Genomic DNA, 16,325 nt, shown 5'->3' on the forward strand with positions numbered 1-16,325 from the left:
ACGCCAACCCCAGTTAGGGTGATCCACATAGTCTTTGGACGGTGATGCACAGTAAAGGCATCACTGGCTCCAAAGGTGGTTTAGAATTTTTCTTGTTAAATGTTCATATTTTGTTAATTTTTCATGATGTTCTTTTCTATATTCCCCCCTTCCCTGCTCTTTTCCTCTCCCACCCCTCCTCTCCCCCAACAGAAGACCACGCCCTCTGCATTGGCCCGGACAAGACTTGGTTGTGGCTCTGTCATATTGTAGGTAACCTCCTTACACCTCAGACATGACTCCAGCCAACACTGCAACTCTTAACTTTTGCTCTTTGAATGTAAAAGGTCTCAGTATACCTGAGAAAAGATCTACGCTATCAAGAGATCTCAGGTCCAAAAGGATAGACGTAGCTTTTCTACAGGAAACACACTTTAAACTGGGAGCCTCACCTAGACTGAGTAGCCATTATTACCCCCTAGTTTACTCTAGTAGCAATTCTGAAGGCAAAACTCTGGGAGTAGCCATACTGCTTTCCCGCAGATTGCAACCATGTGACGTCTCGCACCACGTTCTGATAGAGGGACGCTGCCATGTTCTTAAATGTTCAATCTTCTCACAAAAATACACGTTTGTTAATGTGTATTTTCCTAATACTAAACAACGCCAGTTTCTTGGAAGAGTCATGCGCCCTATCGAGCCGCTTAGAGAGGGTTGTATGGTACTGGGAGGGGACCTAAACTGGTCACTGGACCCGCTCCTTGACTGTAATCCTGTTCCAAACTCCCCACGTATACGAGATCACCGCAAAATTAGGCAACTCCTTTATGAACACCAGTTAATAGACTTATGGAGAATTCAGCACCCCTCAGTAAAGGATTATACCTTTTACTCGACACCACACTCCACTTACTCACGCCTGGACTACTTTCTAGTAGACCATAGATTCTTACAACACTTCACATATAGTGAAATCGGTCAAGTCACCTGGTCCGATCATGCCCCTGTTTATGCCACAGTGAATATACCCTCCTCCCAACCACGTCCGTGGTCCTGGCGTTTCAACGAACTCCTCCTCTCTGACCTCAGATTTAAAAAAGATCTATCCTTAGCAATCCAAGATTATATTTCCAATAATGACAATGAACAATCCTCTCCAGTAATAGTTTGGGAAGCACATAAATGCGTAATCAGGGGGAAGTGTATACAGCTGGGTTCGATAATGAAAAAAGAAAAGGAGGCTAGGAGGACAAAACTTCTAGAACAGATAGCATCCTTAGAATACTCCCATAAGTCCACCCTCTCACCAGATGTTTTAAAGGAACTAACTGAGGCCAGAGCGGCACTCAACCTGCTTCTGCGGGATAGAACTAAGCTCGAACTACGTAAATGCAGACACAAATATTACCTCTGGGGAAATAAGCCTAGCTCAATGTTAGCTAGAGCTTTGAGGGCACAAAGAGCTCAGACCTATGTCCAAAATGTTGTAGATGCCACGGGAAGACGGGTACATACCTTTACTCAGATAGCAAAAACCTTTGAGGAATATTACACCCGACTCTATAATCTAAAGGGGGACATACCCCCTCCAGATAAACTCTCACTTAAGCAGGAGATTAATAGTTACTTGGCCTCGGTCAACTTTCCTCGTCTGTCAGAAACAGACTTATCTTTACTTGAACGACCCTTTTCGATAGAGGAACTTGAACAGGCCCTTTCAAGTACCCCCACCGGGAAGAGCCCAGGCCCGGATGGTCTCCCGACAAGTTATTATAAGTCTTTTCAGTCAATATTAATGCCCCTCTTCCTAAAAGCTTGTAATGCAGTTTCTAAAGAGAGGCTATTCTCATCCCAAAGCCTCGAGGCCCATATCACCATAATTCCCAAAGAGGGAAAGGACCCGGCCCAGTGTTCAAGTTACAGACCTATCTCACTCTTAAATGTAGACCTAAAACTTTTTGCTAAGCTGCTCGCCATGAGACTAGGACCCCTTCTCCCTGAGCTGGTTCATGGGGACCAGGTGGGCTTTGTTACCGGTAGAGAAGCCAAAGATAATACCACAAGAATAATTGACCTGATCCACTTTACTAAACTCGGGGAAGCCCACGTGGTCCTCCTGTCCACTGACGCAGAGAAGGCCTTTGATAGGATAAATTGGACCTTTATGGAGGCCCTTCTTGAACACATTGGGCTGGGTTCTAGTTGCCTTCATCGTATCTTAGCTTTATATAGTACTCCATCAGCCCGAATCCGTGTCAATGGCGCCCTCTCAGATCCCTTCTGCATTCGGAATGGCACGAGACAGGGCTGTCCCTTGTCACCCCTAATATTCATGTTATGCATGGAGGCCTTGGCTCGTGCGATCCGCATGAATGAGAACATCAAGGGTGTTAAAATAGGCAGAACTGAGCATAAACTAGCTTTATATGCGGATGATCTCCTGGCATCCATATCTAGCCCTGCCACGTCTTTACCGTCTTTGATGTTGGAATTTGGGAGGTTCGCACACTTATCCAATTTTAAGATTAACTTCACAAAATCTGTTGCCTTAAATGTGTCTGCCCCAGACAACTTAGTAGAGGGACTTAAAAAGGCCTTCCCTTTTCACTGGCACCCATCGCATATTAAATATTTAGGGGTCTTACTATCGAGAGACAACTTAAACCTTTTTCAACTAAATTTTGCACCACTGTTGACTAACTTAAAAGCGGATTTTACAAAATGGTCTTCACTTCGACTTTCCTGGTTGGGCAGAGTCAACACGATTAAGATGAATATCCTCCCTAAGATACTCTACATGCTTCAAGCCCTTCCTATCATGATACCCCTTTCGTTTTTTAAAGAATTACAAAGCTTAGTGGGTAAATTTATTTGGGGGAACCGTAGACCGAGAATATCCCAAAAAATTCTTGTTCAGAGCCGCGAGAGGGGCGGTCTGCAACTTCCCCATTTTCTCAGTTATTATCATTCTGTTCACATTACCAGAATTGTAGAGATGTCCAGACCTGTCCAATATAAGCTATGGCCTTCTGTTGAAGGCCACTCAGTAGGCGTATCTCCCCGGGTCATACCATGGCTCCGGAAGATCCCCTCAATACGACACCCCACCCTGTCTCCAACACTCAAGTGCTGGGCTGGATTCAGGCATCTCCCCTATTTCGACCCAGGCACCACACTCCTCACACTTTTGATCAACAACCCTGAATTCCCTCCGGAATTCAATTTAAGGAACCTCCCAGGTCTTATCTCAGCGGATGTGTCCTACCTGGGTCGACTGGTGGACGGGTCTGGCCTACGTCCCTTCATGGTTTTACGAGATGACATTGGTCTCCCGGCAAGTTCCTTTTGGTTCTACCTCCAGGTCAGACACTATATCTCTTCCCTCCCCCCGCGGAGACAGAGTTGGGATCCGACTCCTTTTGAATCTCTACTCCTCTCTCAGGACTGTCCAAAACACCTGATTTCTAAACTCTACCAAATTTGCCTGAGTAATTTCTCAAACTCAAAGCCTACTTATACACTGGCCTGGCAGGAGGAGCTGGGCCGTGAGCTGTCGGAAGACCAGTGGAACCAAATATTTAAATTTATATTTGCATCCTCCTCCTCGGTTCAGACGCTGGAAACTCAGTATAAGGTATTGTCTCGCTGGTACAGATGCCCTTCCACATTACACCAAATGAATACAGCATTACCTAATCGCTGTTGGAGATGCGATCAATCCCCAGGCACCCCCCTGCACATCTGGTGGTCCTGCCCAGTCCTCCAGGGCTACTGGCGCCAGATTCATGCTATCTCCGAGAAGATTACTAGCTCTTCACTCCCCTTCAGCCCTGAGTTCTGGTTATTTAACTTGATGGATATACCCATCTCGCGCTTTAAAAAATCATTACTCAGACACCTGATGAATGCAGCGAGAGCTGTCATACCCTGCCATTGGAGGGCCCCCACACCCCCTCCTCTTTCCCATTGGTTTCGCAGAATAGACCTTTATATGTCCATGGAGGATCTTACATCCTTTCTAAAGCACTCCACCCAGACTTTTACTGCTACCTGGCTAAATTGGCTTACTTTTAAAGAATCACCTGACTACTCTATACATGTCTCGTCCGATAGGGCCCTTTCCAACACGCAGTGACTCCTAAACAAATCCTACACCACTCCCTCCCCACCACCCCCTCTCTTTTCTTTATCTTCCTCCCTCTCCCCCTTTTTCTTCTATTAACCTTATGCAATGCCACTCTTATGGTTCTTTCTATGCTCCATAATTTTCTAATATGTGTGGTATGAGTATTAAGTCCTAGATCTCAGGGTTACGCATAACTATAACCTGATGTTACATTCAAAGATTTGTTGCACTTTAGATAACCATCCTATTATGTTATTTTCTTATTGTACGTGCATTATTTGATTTTACATTGATCTTCTGTAACCCTGCTTTATACTCAATAAAAATTGATTGCATAAAAAAAAAATATTGATTCTAATTGTTAATCAATTATTGTTTTCTTTTACCTCAATTGTCTACCTTAATGAACAGCCTAATAAAAATACATTTTAACCCTCATTACATGTATATTTATTATGTTCTAATGTTCCATTTGGTACTTGTGGAGTATCACGGCTCCCATCGCATGCCATATGTAGTGGCATGCGATGGCATGCGATGCGATTTCTATGTATTTTTTATGCATTTGTCATAAAAATCATATGCCATCGCATCGCATGCCATGCATCCAATTAGTATTAAACATGTTAAATGCACCCAAATGTCATATTTCACACTGTACCACCCCCACTATCAACGCCAACCCGAAGCGTGGAGAGCGCAGCGAGCCCGCGAGGGGTGGCGGTATGCATCCTACGACCTTTTCATACCCCCACTATCCACGTCGGCGTGGAGTTGAGAATAGAAAGTGTGGCGAGCGCAGCGAGCCCCGCGAGGGGACGCGGATACCTTCATAGATATCGGCGAACCCTCGCGGCCTTCACAGGTATCCGCGTCCGCTCGCCACGCTTCGGGCTCGGTGGCTCGCTGCGCTCGCCACACTTTCTATTCTCAACTCCACGCCGACGTGGATAGTGGGGGTATGAAAAGGTCGTAAGACGCGTATCGCCGCCCCTCGCGGGCTCGCTGCGCTCACCACACTTCGGGTTGCCGTTTATAGTGGGGGTGGTACAGTAACAAATGCCCTTTGGGGTGCATTTAACATGATTTTAACACATGCGATGCGATTTTTTCCTGTGCGATGCCCATCGTGGGAGCCGTGATACTCCACAAGTACCATGCATTTTAATCACTATCTATGTGTCTATTTAGCATAAACCAAAAAACAATGTTTGTGTAAGAGTGAAAAAGTTGACACATGTCGACTTCTGTAGATTGAGTGTCCTGCTGTTTAAAGTATATACAAACACTTACTGAATGTGTGTAGATGGTTATAACCTAACTACCTTGGCATATATAAGCAGGTGTTAACATGAATCTTACCTAAAACTAAACCAACCTTTACATGTAGAGAAGTGAAGAAAGATAAGCTTCCAATGTGTTTGAGTGCTGTGTGTGTGGCTTGCAGGTAGTAAAATCATGATTTTCACTTAATAGGCTGCAGCATTGCTTATTACATTCAGGTGTATGAGTTTGAGTAGTAATCAGCGTTAATTAGCAGACCCAGGCGTCCGCTCTCATACGGTATTTCTAGGGGTGGTCTGGAGGTATCGTTGGCGTCCGCCTGTTTTCTGTACAAAATGCACGGTGCGTTGGCCGATCGAGCGGTTGTAACACCGTACATTTTTGGTGCACACCCCCGTGTACGCCCATGTTTATGCCCAGTTTTCCTCATTATTTCGGCCGCTCCCCTCAACACGCCCCTATACCGCCCACAATGACCGTGCTCTTGCGGACAGGTTTTTTTGCACGGAAAGACCCTTCAGTGAGCGTTGTGAAGTCGCCACGCCTGCGCATTGCGAAAGGTACGCATGTGCAGAACAAAAAAAGACCGATCTGACGGCGTACGGCCCGAACGCACCAAGCAGAATAAGGAACAATGTGTAATGGTGCGGTGTGTCTAAGGGGCTCTAGCTGTTGAAGTGTGTCTTAGGGTCTCTGGGGGAGATTCTCTAAGCGAATAATGCTGTAAAAACCCCGTTATCGGGGTTTTTACTGCATTTTGGGATGCTGTAAGCATCCCCCGCTGGTTTACCGCGGCGGGGGGCATCGCCAGAAAAATCTGGCGATGCCCCATAGAAGCCAATGGGCTTCTACCGCATCCCACCACCACCCCGCAACGACCCCCCGCATCGCCCCCTCACACAGCTGTGCTGCCCGGACCTGTGACCTCCTCCCTGCACTGATCCTCTTCCGGGTGCAGGGAGGAGGAGAGCCTGGTGTGTGAGGGAGGAGCCGCTGGGACCTGCTGGGACCCGGCGACTCTCACCGCAAAGGACAGCTCTTAACGCAAGAGCTGTCCTTTGCTATAATTATCGCATATGTTAGAACATATGCGATAATTATAAATGCGAAGAGAGGCGAAGGGGGGCGAAGATTCTTAGAGAATCTCCCCCTCTAGCTGGCACAGTGTTGTGTAATGTGAATTGATACTATTATGTAGCTAGAGCCTCTCAGACACACTGCGCCCTGTTTTTACATATCCGTTGATACTCCATCCACATTGTAGCTCCATCCACAGTGGGAGAGCGCTAAAATGTATATTTGCTTACCAAAAAAAATGAGGCTTGGGTAAGCCCTGTATCGACCACTGCCTCTCCTTAGAGTCCTGTCACCCTGTGCCTTTCTGTCCCTAACTTTATCTACCTGTCACCCTCTACATGTCACCCTCTACTTGCCATCACCTGTTGCCTCTCCACGTAATCCTCTGCATACCCACTGCCTTCCCCTGTCACCCATTCTCTGGCAGCACATACTGCATTTCCCTTGCCCCCTATTGCGAGGCCACTCCCACTTTTCCGGCAAAGGGAACTTCTCTTTTCCCCTGCCATTGTGCCCCCCCCCCATCTAATTTTTGTCTGGATTTGCCCCTGGTACGGCAGATGGACCCAGCAGTCACCAAGGTAATCTGGTAAATGTGTAATCCAATTTCTGTGTGCTGCCTCCGCATCCTGCATGACATGGGAGCTGGGTTCCAGTCATCAAGTTTCCGATTGTCCTGCTGCTGCTGAAGACAGGTTCATAATGCTAGCAGGAACTGCACAGGCTGTCCTGTACTGTAACTAGGGATGGACATTGTTGTAATCACAATTGATGGCGAAGCTACAATTTTTTGTGTGTTTTATTTTTAGACCATCGATGGTTTCAACCCTATTTGAAGATCATCCATGTAGAGATCGGGCCTCGGGACAATCACAGCCTGGGGGTGGAGCTTTGTGGGTGTCGAGGGGGAGCTTTGCTATGTGTTTCAGCACAATGAAAAAAATGTATTTGTTTATTCTGTACTATGAAAGACAAAAGCATTCAACATCGATCATAATCCCCCCCCCCTCCAAAAAAATGATATTAATAATTTTAAACATTTATTATAACATGTAGCACAGTGTGTATAATGCATGGTGTGGCCAGGGCCAGCTGCTGCCAGGGTCTGCCGCACAGCTCATTCCTCAGAGTAGATACACTGACTGACTGTTTGCCTGGAATTGAGCAAAAGCAGGAATCTTATAGGGGGCGTTTCCATGTGTGTGTATATAAATATATATATATATATATATATATATATATATATATATATATATATAGTGGGGAGTACGTTGTTCATAATCCTGATGCGGCCATCCCGAAGGACGGAATCCAGGAGCCAGGTAGCTAACCCTCCTTAAGGCTAACCCCTCCCCCCCCCCCACAGCCTGCATAGAAGATCACAGACCCTAGAAATGAAAAAAAAAAAAGAGTACATATCTGTAAATTCAAGAAAAGTATATATTCTAAAAACTTTCTGTGTTGCCCTGTAATACGTAATCTGAAACTCTGAAAGAAGTGTCATCGCCCTGCAGTATCTCCACATTCTATCCTATGGGGCATGTGTAGGTGGTCTGTTGCTGTATGGGAAGCTCAAAAAGAATATGTGATGGGACCCTGAAACAGCACGATCACTGCTGATCAAACTAGGTTTGAAATGCTAGTTGTCAGGGGATAACATGTTCCTTGCCATGGGGTTCATGCTCATTGCCAGTGGTTTCATGCTTGTTGCCATCGGGAGGGCTTAAATGCTCGCTGCCATGGGGGAATACATGCACATTGCCAGGGGGAGTTACATGCTCATTGTCATGGGGGAAAATACATTTAATTTGGGAATACATGTAACTTGGGAAGTTACAGCTTGTTGCCCAGGGGGAGTTTGTTGCTCGTTGTCTGTGGAATACTGCACCCAGCACTCTTGGAATCCGCACTTCCGGGTATCGCCAGGCAATGTGTGTTAAATGCATATATATGCCAGATGCTATAAATGCAGGAGCACCACAATCATCTGTCTTCGCCAGCTCTGTGTCCTCGGGCAGTGAGCAACACTCGGCCTGCTGCAGATTAGAGAATGCAGCTCCCCAGATTAGAGAGGTGCTAAAGGGCCCCACATTCACAAACATGTCATTTACGGCCAGAGGGTCAGTGCTCATCAAAGTAACAGGGCCTGGGGCAGTTGCTCCAATAGTACCCTCCTAATTGCACGCCTGTATGAAAGCACCAAAGCTCCTAACCCAGGTCGACCAACCTGGCAATTTGACTCGGGTTACAAGAAGGGTTAAACCTAGGTCGCCCTATGTGTAATGGGCGACTGGTGTTTGCGATGTGAAATGGGGTATCAACATGCTCAAGTACTTTTAGGTTTCAGGATATTTTGGATATTGGATTTTTGGGTATCAGAAACTTAACCATAATAGCAAAACTATGGAAGGGCCTGCCGAGATGTATAGCTCCACAGCAGTCAGCCATGTGGAGTTACCCCACTGTACATTATTTTTTGTTTCCTTTCTTAACATTTAATAACAATGACTAGACAACCTTTAATAACTAAACCAAAACTTGGTTGAAAAATTACAAAAAGCGGGAGCTTCTAGAAAACAGACAGACCTGATGTTCCTGTCATCAGGTAAGTACATACAAGCTGTATGCTCTGCTTTGGGAAATTCCTTTAATGACATTATGTAACACGCATTAAATACTTGTTTGAATGGGCATTTACAATATGTATTAGTCTTGAAAAAGATTTAGGGTTCTATGTACTAAACCTTTACGAGAAATAAAGTGGATGGAGATAAAGGGGGTGATTCTGGTTCACTCCTTCTGGCAACTTCCTTCTCAAGTGGACAAAACCATGTGCACTGCAGGTGGGGTAGATGTTGCTTGTGCAGAGAGAGTTAGATTTGGGTGGGGTTTTACTTCAAAGTGAGATCTATATTGCAGTGTAAAAATAAAGCAGTCAGTATTTTCCTCCCATGCTGGAACATAAACTGGATGCACTCCCTCACCCTGCGGCCTGCGCTATATCACACTGATGCTGTCCCCCCCCCCCCCTGCGCTATATTACACTGATGCTATGTCTATTAGCAAGACTGCTCAAAGCTAATGCTTCCAAAGCTAGTAGATGTAGTTTCACTTGCTGCCAACAGATGGCAGTGTAAGCCTGCTCAACGCAAATGCTTCCAAAGCTAGTAGATGTAGTTTCACTTGCTGACAACAGATGGCAGTGTTTCCGAACCACACGAACATTGGACATATATAGAGATGATATTCAGTCTCACTTGGCTCAGTGCCCAGACATCAATAACTACAATTATCAGAATCAGCTTTATTGGCCAGGTATACTTGCGTATACTAGGAATTTGTTTTCAGTTTGCTCTGCAGCAGCCAGGTGGTTAACAATTAAACAGCATACAGTATAAACAACATAAACAGGTGGGGGAACATGTACAGTCATATAGAAAGTTATTCAGAGGGGACACCGTGTTAGATTATGTGCAAAGGGTTAAGGCGTGACTAGACAGTGAGGTGTTCATGAGTTCACGTGTCAACAGGTGAACCGCTTGAGGGAAGAAACTTTTTAGGCTTCTGGTGCGAAAATCCCTGTAACGTCTGTCTGATGGCAGCAGATTAAACAAGCCATGGCCAGGATGTAGTCGGTCCTTGACTATCTTCGTTGCCCGCTTTTTTGCTCCAGACAGGTACAGGTCTTGGACTGAGGGAAGGTCTGTCCCGATTATCTTCTCCGCAGTTCTGACTACCTTTTGGAGTCTGCATTTGTCTCTCTTGCTGATGGAGCCATACCAGACCAGTATTGAGGAGCACAGCACAGACTCCACAATTGCGGAGTAGAAGAGGAGCAGAAGCTTCTGTGGGATGTTGAACTTCCTCAGTTGCCTAAGGAAGAATAGCCTCTGCTGTGCTTTTCCAACAATAGTATCAGTGTTGGGCCCCCATTTAAGGTCCCGGGAGATTGTGGTTCCTAGGAACTTGAAGGAGTCCACTAGCGACACCACACTGTCAGCAATTGTTAGCGGAGGGATACCAACAACCTTCTTACTATCCAAGCAAGATTTAAATAATTACATTGTAACCATTGAATGTATAAAGGTGCTCATACACACTGCGGTAATTGCATGCGTTTTGGTCCCGATCGCATCACACACAAATCGCATGTGATTTGCATGGATCGGAACCTAGTTCAAAAAAGTATGTGCAGCACACTTTTTGATCTCTGCGATGGGATGTGTGCAGGAGCACACATCGCATCATACCCGCAAATCGCACCGTGTATGGGCACCTTAACAGCTGTTTAGACACTGCTTCAGCTTAATATCTGGGCAGAATTTGGTTATTCAACAAGATTCAGGTAATATCTACCAATATGTCACAGGTTCTTTCACTAATATTAGATATTCACATTACCAGTTGCTGTATGTAGGTTGTCGATATTGTGGGACACCTTTACTGTCTCAGTATTACGGCATATTCATCACCTTTAATATGATCTAAAAAATGACCCAAATAATCCTGGTGCGGTACCCTCTGTCTACATTTCTTGACAGACTCTAGAGGTGCAAGAGGACCTCTAGTGTCTGTCTCCCCAATTGCGTCGGCCATTTTTAGAGGGGAGTAGGGTGGACAGAAACTCTCAGCCCCTGACGTGCCACCCCACCCCCGCCTTATCCCAGCCCACTGCCAAGATGAGCTCCTGGCAGCGTGGAATAGCCGGCAGAGGGGACCAACTTCTGCCCGCTCTGATTCAAATTTGTAACCCCACTTTTTAAGAAAGAGAAAATCAGCACAACCTTGTTCATTGCAATGCAGTAGCTGGCGCTGGGAGATGCCATCATCCACCCAGCATTGTACCAGGAGGGGACTCTAAATACCTCTTTTCCACTACACAAGCTGGGTTGCAACTGGGATTTTGAACACCGCTCCAACCCGGGCGTGACCCAGCTTGTGCACCCTTTTCCACTAGTGTCCCCACCCGGCATACTTTCTATGGCCAAATACTACTAAGGGCACTTCACTTCATCGCAAAAGAAGTTGTAGCACTAACTTTGTCTAAATTTGCTGTAAGCAAGATGAAATTAAAAAACATATGTCACGTCTTTTCTTCACAGGTGGAATGGCTCAGCCACAGGATTATACAAATTACATTATGTACCATGGCACCACATTGGCAGCATCTGTTCAGATTATTCAAATTGGTTTTAAAAAATCAAAATACTATGACAGCATGTTAGGACCTCCTTGTCACATGACATTTCCATATGCAAGGATATAACTCAGCCTCCTGTGTCCCACGTCGAAGACATAAATGGTTAGGGAGTGATCCCATCAAATACCGATGATGTGGTGACAAATATGTTCTGTGCACCACATTAAGAAAGAGTTCTACGTATGAAGCAGCTGGCACCAATTTAATGGAAATTTCTAAAGCTTTCAATATTTGTTTTATAGCCAGCGTAGGCATATGGTCTCTCCACTGCGCCATCCCAGTACGTGCTCATGTTGTAGGGGATTATGCAGCAATAAGTAATGGGCAGATATCGATTTACAAGGGCGATTTTCTTGTGCCAAGAGTTTATCCAATGGGTTAGTATAGTCCTTAGGAGCTAGCACCTTATCGAGACCAGCCACATAATGCTGAGCTTGGTAAAATGCTAATGGGAAGGATTGTAAAAATGGAAACTTTTCTACCGCTTGTGTGAACGTTAGTGGTTTGTTAGATGTTTTATTGATTAAATGGCCCACTTTAGTGATTCCTAATCTTTGCCACAAAGTAAACGTATATTGGGCCATGCCTCGCTGAAACTATGGGTTAGACATCAGGGGGAGATGAAGAGAGGTATATTGGTTCAATACTTGTTTATAGTGTAACAAATGTCCTGTGACAAGGAGGTTTTGGGTTCAGGTATGTACATATACCATACAGCATTTAGTTTCGGCTTTAAGCTTGACTGCAGAATGGGCAATTTTTGGAATTATGCCTGTAGGTATACGTATTACACAGGGAGTATTTAAACTTCTAAATGTTATATCAGCAATAGCTAAGAAATGCATCTTACTAAATTGGTTACAGCCTATAGCTCCTCCGTTTTCCCTCTTTCTTAACAAATGACATTATATATTTAAGATGGAGTGGTTAGAAGCATCTCTGAGAAAAGATATAGCTACTGGGAAATTGTTCAACACATGGGAAAGTTATATTAATATCCAACCCAATATTCTAAAAGAACAGGTTTGAAAATGCTTCCGGAACACACCTTGGTATGAAACACGTATGAATGCAAAAGATCCACCGATCCTTTTTGGGTGAATATTAAATATTAAGAAAAGTGTTGATCTTAATTTGGGATTATGAAACAATGGGGATACGGATTGGAAATGTATAATAAATGTATAAATGTAGGCAAAGTGATAAAAAAAAGATCACAAAGGCTGTAATTTGCAGAAAACATGTCAGTATTGTGGCAATGACACTACCTGGGTGCCTGCAAACTGCGGTATGGTTCCAAGTGGCTTAGAAGAGTTTTGTGTTTGGGATCCAAACAGAATTAGGGTGGTTGGAATTTAAAAAGCCATTGGGGCAAATGGCTTCTCTGATTAAGTTACTGTAATTAAAAAGTATAAGTAGAAAGGACTATTACGAAATAGAATTACACAGAGATAAATGTAAAAAAAATGCCCAAAATCTAGCTCTCACTGCACATGCATGGCCACGGTCCTCTATACTCCCACTGCCCGATCTCTGCACCTCCATCCATTTGGATGTGTGGTAGACTAGATCGCATTCTTTCCAGCTGAAATTGGAAGTTTTTATACTTTGTGATGGTTTTTAATTTCTGTGTACATTTGTGTTAACATAGCATTTAAATGAAAAAAGGAAATATGCAAAGGCAAAAAGATGTTAAGTAAATGCATTATTTTATTTGTAAAACATGAAATTAATGTAATTCATATTTTTCACTCTTAAAAATGTCATTCCGTACTTTTATTTCTATGGCCTTGTCTTAAGCTATTAAATTATATAACTCTGTCTCACTTAAACAGTACAGTAAACCAGTGGCAATGGCAAGTTTGAAGTTTGAAAACATTTTAAACGATGTTGTTTAAACAACCCTCCCACCACTTAAAAGTATATATGGCGCAAATAAAAGAAAATGAGAATATAGCAGAATAATGCCCCCACATTTGCAGTAGAGCACAACATGAACAGTGAGGAACGCAGCTTTAGGCGTGAAGGCACTAAGACCTAATACACTTATTAAACACTCTAAAATAACAAGGCGCAGTAGCTTTATTGTAGAGCCCTTGTTCCAGTAACTTTCCAGTCTTCGCATCGAGACAGTTATCTGATCTTTTCCTGATTTTGTGTTGGTGAAGTGGCTGTAGCAGCAGGTATCAGCCCACAGAATTATATGTTCCAGCGCCACAAGCACTGGGGATAATTTAGACACTGCACAACAATGAAGTCATTGAACTAGGATTAAGGGGAGCACCATAGAGAGGGGGGTGCGGAAATAACACTGTCAGAACCCTTAGACCACATTTCCAAACCGATCCATATCCCTAGTGACTGTATAATTATAGCAAAAGCTCTAGAACCTACATAACTCCCTTTGATTTGCAGTCACATTGCCTACGGGCTTAATTAGGGAAATTACTAATTTACGGATTATTGTTTTCTGCAAAAAAGAAATAAAACTGCACAATTAAATCTCTAAATATCATCTTCTCGGCTGTCTTCATCATCCAGATCATCCTCTGCGTCTACAGACTCCAAATCATCTTCATCATCCACCTGATGTAAAGGGACAGATCACATTAGCCCTAATTCCACTCTTTTCATGTCTTATTTTCTAACCGAATACAATAGGGACAAAAGTTGACAGCTCAACAAAAAAAAAATGGCATACTATTATAATGTATACACATGTATATCGACAATTATCAGTGATCTCTTACAACCTTTTCCAAAAGATAATAAAAATAAACTCTCAGATGTTACCTACTCACACCCCTTTTACATTGCAAATGCCGGGTTATACCAGGGATTTGTACGCGGGTCCGTTCCGGGAGCGACCTGGCATTTGTAGTATTTGAAAAGGGCCCTCCTGGGCTGAAACCCGTTGGAGCCAATCATACAACACAGACATCTCCGAGTTCATTCACGGGCACGTGACCAGGAAGTACCCAACCGGACTTTCTGGTTATGTGACCGCTATGAATAGCAAAGGAATCTCACCATGTATATGCACCATTAGAAGTGGTTTAGGACTAGTCTAATGGTGTGTACACACAGTGAGAATCCTTTGCTATTCGACTTAACATTTGATTGCTATGCAATCTTTGCTAACTCTTTTTTTTTTTTTTATATTATTTTTATTTGCATATAAAAAAGACAAACTACAAATTACATATACAATACAATACATATACAATACAAACATTACATATAGACATTGAGCATATATCTAAAGTCAGGTGGTCAGACTCGACCCATTACTATCATATACTATTGCCCGCCTTCCTGACCTTCCAATTGACTATTCCATAGCCATAAATCGGTACTATTTTGCTATATGCTCAACACACAACAGTGAAGGTCCTAGTTCTTAATACCAAACGCAGAGTCTCGGGAATATATGTAAATCTTTTCACCCTTAACCACATGGGTATCTCGCACCTGGTGCAATCCACACCTCTTCTATATATCCTCTGTAGCTGATTATGCTCCCCTATTTTCCCCTACTGGCTTGGAGAAATGGTCAGTTTCTGCCCCACTCTATCCTTAATTCAACTCTTTTTTTTTTTTTTTAATATATATTTTATTATATTTTATCATAGTGACTATATTGTGTTTTCTGTATATATTATCCATTTGTGCCATATCTTATTAAATTTCCATATGCTTTTCCTGCTTGTGTAAACGTATCTTTCATGATTAAATGTGTACTTAACTAGTGCTCTCCACTCGTCACACCTTGGTCCTATTTTTGACAACCAATTCCTTGCTATAATCACTTTAGCCAAGGAGCACATAATAATTATAAATAGTTTAGTGTATTTATCAATATTGATTCTGTTAAACATATTTAATAAACACCCACCAGGCGTGAGAGCCTGTTCTATAATTCCTAGATCAACCAGGATCTCTTTCACTCCCACCCAGAATTCCTGTATAACCCTACAGTTCCATATCAAATGAAAAAACGTGCCCGGTGCTATATTACATTTAGGACATACATCTTCCTTGAGGGCACAAAATTTCATGAGCCTCCCAGTGGAGAAGTACGACCTGTGTAGAATAAATAATTGTATCTGCTGTGTTTTAATAGAATTAGTTGCTTTTGGAATTGATGCTAGAGTGGACACCCATTCTTCCTGACCTATTTCCCCCAGATCTCCTTCCCATTTAATTTTTAGGTTCCTCAAGCCATCCTCATGTTTCTTTTGTAATAGGGTGCTATATATCTCAGATATTTTCTTTAACCTATCCCCACCTGTCAAAATTACTTTTGCCGGAGACTGACCAAATTCCATAGGACTACCCCCATTCTGGGTCTGGAGTACGTTTTTCAACTGTAAGTATCTAAATATATATGAAGAGGATAAAGAAAACTCCCCTTTCAACTGCTCAAATTGCTTAATTTCGTTCCGCTCATATACCTGACTTAGGGATCTAATACCCACTCTACCCCAAAACTTTAATATTTGTGATGTCTCCGCCCTTTCCAAGTTAGTCTCGTTAACTAAGGGGTAGTCTATATCTATTTCCCTAAAATTATACATTTTATTCACGTCTTGCCACACTTTAATTGCTTGGTTCACCATCGTGAGACTCTGATCTACCTTTTCTCCTACTACCAGTCTT

Source organism: Crinia signifera, chromosome 5, assembly GCF_055691185.1.
Source record: "Crinia signifera chromosome 5, ASM5569118v1, whole genome shotgun sequence".
NCBI lineage: Eukaryota > Metazoa > Chordata > Amphibia > Anura > Myobatrachidae > Crinia > Crinia signifera.